The 4,680-nt window shown below is 39.4% G+C and overlaps 1 long non-coding RNA gene across 1 annotated transcript; it reads left to right on the forward strand.

Moving 5' to 3' along the window:
* The first annotated feature begins 1,596 nt into the window (after nt 1–1,596).
* On the forward strand, nt 1,597–4,275 carry LOC105354266. Its single transcript, XR_002873357.1, has 2 exons — nt 1,597–2,084; nt 2,347–4,275. It is a non-coding gene; the product is annotated as an uncharacterized LOC105354266 (long non-coding RNA).
* Nucleotides 4,276–4,680: the final 405 nt, after the last annotated feature.

The raw sequence follows: 4,680 nt of genomic DNA on the forward strand, positions 1-4,680 counted from the left end.
GCAAAAAAAAAAAAACATAAGTAAAACAGATGTGTACGACGGAGTTTTAGGGCCACGGTGAGGAAAAAAAATTCTGGCCAACATGACGAGATTAAAGTCGTCATGTCGACTTTAATCTCGTCATGACGAGAAAAAACTCGACACAAAGTTTCGAGAAAAAACTCGTCTTGTCGAGATAAAAGTCGAAATAAAGTTTCGAGATTAAAGTCGCAATGTTGCGCGACAGCAGTGAAGCTGAGTCTTTCAGGAATATTCAGTGTTATGGCTAATGTTAGTGAGCTAGTGGCTTTGTATTTAAGAGTTTACAACAGATTTTTATGGCCACCAAAAAAAAGTAATTTTATTAGGAGATAAAAACTCGTAAATTTACGGGAAAAAAGTCATAGATTAACAAGGAGAAAACCCCGAAGTTGTCTGTTTATCGGAGCCTAGCTTGAAGATGAAATATGTGGAGCCTTTTGTGAAGCTTTATTTCCGGATTATAGGTTTAAAACAAAGAGATTCTGGGCCTTCTGGCGACTCAAAATCAGATTATTGTCAGTGTAGCAGTCTTTCCGGAGTTCGGTGTCGGTAAAGCGGAGTTTCATCTGTAAAATAAGGAGCTCAGAGACACGTTTGGGTGTAGAGGATCGCTGCAGCCTTTATTCTCCTTTTCATTCACATAACCTGAAGTTCATCTGTCACATTACGTCATGAACCTGTCATCCGATCACCAATGCGGAAGAAAACAGTGTCACATACGCCCCCTCCTGCAGATGAAGCGACCCGTTTGATCATTAAAAAACAAAGATGAATGAAAATAGTCTGTTATATTAGCATTACAACGTTGAAAAAGGCAAAAAGTGCTTCTCCTCCTCAGACGGAAGCATCACACAAACATAGAGATCTTGTCTTTGGTGGAGGAAGAAAGGATTCAAGTGGACAGATGCAGGGACACCGATGACGGCTTCATTGGGCTGCAGTGATCCTGCAAACCAACCATCAATAAATAAAACTTTAATAACTTGTAAATCAAACAAATGAGCTTCCAGACATCTGGGACGTTATCAATTAACATTCAGCTCACCTGTTAAACAAAGATTAGTCGGTCTGCTCTGCGGCTGCGCGGCGTTCACCTGCTGCTCTGCGTGCTGCTCACTTCCACAATAATCTCGTAAATTAATGAGTTTTTTTCGCTCGCGCGCAACATTGCGACTTTAATCTCGAAACTTTATTTCGACTTTTATCTCGACAAGACGAGTTTTTTCTCGAAACTTTGTGTCGAGTTTTTTCTCGTCATGGCGAGATTAAAGTCGACATGACGACTTTAATCTCGCCACGTTGGCCAGATTTTTTTTCCCTCACCGTGGCCCTAAAACTCCGTCGTAGGATGTGTGCCATACCACAACTGAACACTGGAGGGCGCTCTATGTTTTAAAGTGAGTCGCATAAATGAGGTGTGTGGTAAGATTGACAGAATAAACAGAAAACCTTAAAAACCACCTGTCTTACACATCTTAAAGAAGTTACAAAATCAATAAAAAAGAAGAAAAAAACTCACAACTAGGAAATAAAATATACATTTAAAGATGAAAAAATATAGAATAAAAGGGGCAAAGCAGCAACACAATAAAATGTTTAAAAGGGACACAATTAACCATAATAAAACACAAAATGAACAATAACACGCTCGGAATGAGAGCATAACTCAAAGATCAAGAAAACACTTCAAGATTATGTGTAGAATTAAACAAGGTGTCTATACATAGTAGTAGTGTTAAATAATAATGATAATGAACCTTCACATTTACGGTAAAGGTAAAGGTAACCTGCTCCTCCCACCTCCTCCTCGCTCCTCCCGCAGCGGCTCCTCCTGGGTGAGGTCAGCAGGTGGACGTTTCTCCTGCAGGTGGATAATGCGGCAACCGGGGAAGACGCTCCCGCCTCGCCGCTGCTCGTCTACCGTACGCGCAGTCGTCCCCCCCCACCCCCACCTCTGATTTGACAACAAGCGACGTCACTCACTGAAAAGTACCAGGCTGCTGACGGAAGTACCACCGCGGGAAAACCAAAATAAAAGCATCACATCTCAACTGAAATAATTCGTATGTGAAAAAGTCAAAGTCTTTCTTCATGTCAAATGCAATAGTAATATATTGATAGTGATTTATTTATCAAGTCAGGACTGTTGAAATTTGAAGATTTAGTGGAACAGTAACCTTTATAAGGCGTACTTAAAGTGAAGAGACAAAAGTTGTTTTCTTTTACTTCAGAAGATGAAAATCACAGGAGTAGATATGATTTTACACTTCAAGCTGCTTGCACTACTTTAAGGCAAACATGTTTCTATCATGGCACCTCTGGCAGTCTTCTCCCCACTCCCATCTCTGCTCTGCCTTCCTGATTGGACCCAGCTGTGGACACTCACCTCATCACCATACCAGGTGTATTTAAGTAGATCCTTCAACTGGAATTCATTGCCAGTTCGTTGCCCCTCTATGGTGCACTTCATGTCAAGTTTCTTGTTCTTGCGTTTCATGCTTTTACTAATTGCGATTCTTCACCTCGTCTTCAGGAAATACTGCCATGAGTGTCAATCTGGGTCCTACGTCCACACGAGCAGTCAGTGCTTCCAAAGCCTCCAGCCACGCCACGACTCCAAGCCAAACCACGCTTCAACTCAACGTCACGCCACAGCTCACAGCCTCTACACCTGGACTCTTAATCCAACAAATGCTAAATCAACTTACTTACCCACTGGTCCTTTTCCAGGGAAAATATATCGGTTCATTTCTTCTATGGTTCTTCCGGGTTCCAGTGTCTGGGTCTGCTCAGTTAAAGCCGATTGTGACAGTTTCTTTTTTGTCTGGGTTATAGTCTGGAATTCCCAACAGAAAGTTCTGATAAGTTGTTTTAAATCTTTTGTTTGAGAAAATATTTTTAAGGAATAAAATTTGGAATATTACGTGATTAGTCTTGTGTACGGTAGCAGGAGTTAAAGGACTTCTAGAATTTTTTTTTTTTTTAATATATAAGATTTGGTTTAGGGACAGAATGTTTTTTTTTTTTTCTTCTCATTGCTCCTTTCCTGTGATGTGTGGATTTATAGAGTATATTGAGTTAAACAAGAAACCACCAAGCTTTAAAGTGAGGCTTTTAAAATTGGGAGCAGATTTAATTGCAGAACCCCTTACAATAATATTTAATGTCTCAATTAAAACTCAATAAATCCTATCAGTCTGGAAATACGATTCTGCTCTCCCCTTATTAAAAGGGGGAGATCCTTCAATGTTAATTGTAGGAAAATTTCAAACTTGTTTTTTCTAACGTTTTGAATCCGATGTTTGTAATAAACTGAAAGAGTTCCTGAACTCTAACAATCTTCTTTCCAAATATCAATCAGGCTTCAGAAAAAAACATAGTACCAGTACGGCTATTATGAATACAGTTAAAGATATCATTGAAGCATTAAATAAGAAACTGTGTGGCGCGACACTCTATATTGCTCTTTCAAAAGCTTTCGACACTGTTGACCATGCTGTCCTGAAAAACAGACTGATCAGCTTTGGATTGTTAGAGCACGCAGTCGGTTGGTTCTCAAACTACTTAAATAACAGATCCCAGTCTGTTAAATATGAACATTTGTATTCTGATTTTGTTGCTGTTCACTAAAGCTTTCCACAGGGTTCTGTTTTGTGCCCACTCCTATTCATCGTGTACACTAATGATCTAGTTCAAAATATTGATGCTAACTTGCATTTCTATGCTGATGACATAGTTATTGTTACGGTTCAGCTCTAGTTCAGACCATTGAAACCCTGCAGAAAGCCTTTGTTGTTGTGCAGCATTCGCTTGTTCACTTAAAGAGTTCATAATGCTGATAAGACTGAGTTGACCTAAGTTTCTAAAAAAGTTTCTGAAGTTCTTCCTGTAGTGTCCACCCTTAAAAGAAACATTATCGAGGTAGTTCATTAATATAAGTACCCAGGTGTCTGGATTGATGACTCCCTAACTTTTAACCCACACATAGAAAAACTTGTAAAGAAATTCAAACCAAAACTTGTTTTTGTCTTTTGCAATAAGCAACGCTTTTCTTTTGAAGTAAAAAGCGACTTGTTGCTGCTACTATTTTGCCTGTGAGCGATTCTGGTGACATTCTGTAAATGAATGACCCGTTATCCTGTCTTCAAATGTTAGACGCAATGTTTCATTCTGCTTTGAGGTTCATAACTAACTGTAAATCGATGACACACCACTGTGACTTCCACACAAGAGTAAAATGTCTTTCCCTGGCTATTCTGATGCAGTCCCATTGGCAAACTTCTGTTTACAAGGCCGTGCTTGGATTTCTACCGCCTTACATGTGCTCCTTACTCAAGAGGAGAAACGTTGAAACTGGTACTCATTGAGATTGGATGAGCTGATGCTGTTGACTGTGTGTTTTGCTCGTGCAGAGCTGAGAAAAAAAGCATTTCTTCACTCTACAGAAAGATTGGAAGCTGCTAGATCTACTGCCTTTAAATGCTTTTAAAATGCGACTGAAGGACTTAGAGACTGCTTCATTAACTTGCTAGTGTTATTTATAAACCTAAAAAAGCGTGGATGATACAACGACAATAATAATAAAAATAATAACCGTACTAAACCTTTTATTGTTGAAAAGCCTAAACCGGAAGTGCTACTTATCCATTGTTACCTTGA

This window comes from Oryzias latipes, chromosome 6, assembly GCF_002234675.1.
Source record: "Oryzias latipes chromosome 6, ASM223467v1".
Lineage (NCBI taxonomy): Eukaryota > Metazoa > Chordata > Actinopteri > Beloniformes > Adrianichthyidae > Oryzias > Oryzias latipes.